We start from the raw sequence: 1,297 nt of genomic DNA, 5'->3' as shown, positions 1-1,297 counted from the left end.
TATATATATATATATATATATATATATAATATACACACACACACACTATATAGTATTTATTAATACTATTTTTATAATAATTGGTTAATTATTTTTATAACAACTATTTTTCTTTAGAATCTTGGTTTTTAACTGATTATTATAGCCTTATTTTTTTCACCTGGTGGATCCTATGTACTCCTATAGAGGTATCCCGAGTCATATCTAGAGCTTAGAGTCTTTAGGGAATTGGGCCAGTAAACAACCACCCAGTGCTGATAGGGCGTCATGATGACAGGTTTTGCATGGGCATCCACCGTTCACATTTCCATCAGGAAATGTAAAAATCTTGTTTGCATATGTTCTTTTCTTCCACATGGCTCTTCTGTCTTTCCCCTGATTTACTGTAGCTCAGCAAAACTAGTATCATGCGAGCATTCCTGTATAAATGACAACCACCCCACTGCCAGGAACACATCACCTCACACCCTCTCACATTTCACACTATTTGAATAGCCACGTTGCTGTTTAAAATAGCTTGGGCTGTACTGTGCTTTGAATACTGCTTTCAGTTACTGTGTAACTATTTTACTGAACTAAACCACACTGAAGTGAAAGTTCTGCTGAAACTCCTGCTGCTAAAAAAATGTAAAGTGATAGAAACTTCATGTGAAATCAGAAGACTTGCGTAGAAGCCATAAGGATATGAGACCCTTTTTGGTTCACATTTTTAAAGGGTAATATGACCAGTGATTTCATTTTCTATTCATGGGTTTCTTCAGAAAAATGGAGAAATGGAAACTGAAAGCACAAATGGAGAAAACTGGCCTCTTTTCATACAGTGTATAGTTTCAAGGGCTACCAAGATCTAAAAAGGCCTGAAAAAAGCACCATCAAATTAGTCCTCATGACTTGTGCATTTCCAAGTTTCCAAGTATTCTGAAGTCATGTGATGTTTTGTGTGAAGATTATTAGTTTTTCTCTGAAAATCTTCCCCTTCACTGCAGTACTTAAAGGGTTAGTTCACCCAAAAATGAAAATTCTGTCATTAATTACTCACCCTCGTGTTGTTCGAAACCCGTAAGACCTTCGTTCATCTTCGGAACACAATTTAAGATATTTTTGATGAAATCTGAGGGCTCTCTGACTCTCCCATAGACAGTAAGGTAACTACCACGTTCAAGGTCCAGAAAAGTACCAAGATGATCGACAAAGAAGTCCGTGTGACATCAGTGGTTCAACTGTAAAGTTACGAAGCTACGAGAATACTTTTATGCACAAAGAAAACAAAAATAACGACTTTATTCCACATTTTCAT

The sequence above is a fragment of the Sinocyclocheilus rhinocerous genome, unplaced genomic scaffold (genome assembly GCF_001515625.1).
Source record: "Sinocyclocheilus rhinocerous isolate Xijiao unplaced genomic scaffold, SAMN03320098_v1.1 scaffold304, whole genome shotgun sequence".
In the NCBI taxonomy this organism is placed as follows: domain Eukaryota; kingdom Metazoa; phylum Chordata; class Actinopteri; order Cypriniformes; family Cyprinidae; genus Sinocyclocheilus; species Sinocyclocheilus rhinocerous.
The sequence above is the reverse complement of the archived record's forward strand: the minus strand, read 5'-3'. Positions refer to the sequence as shown.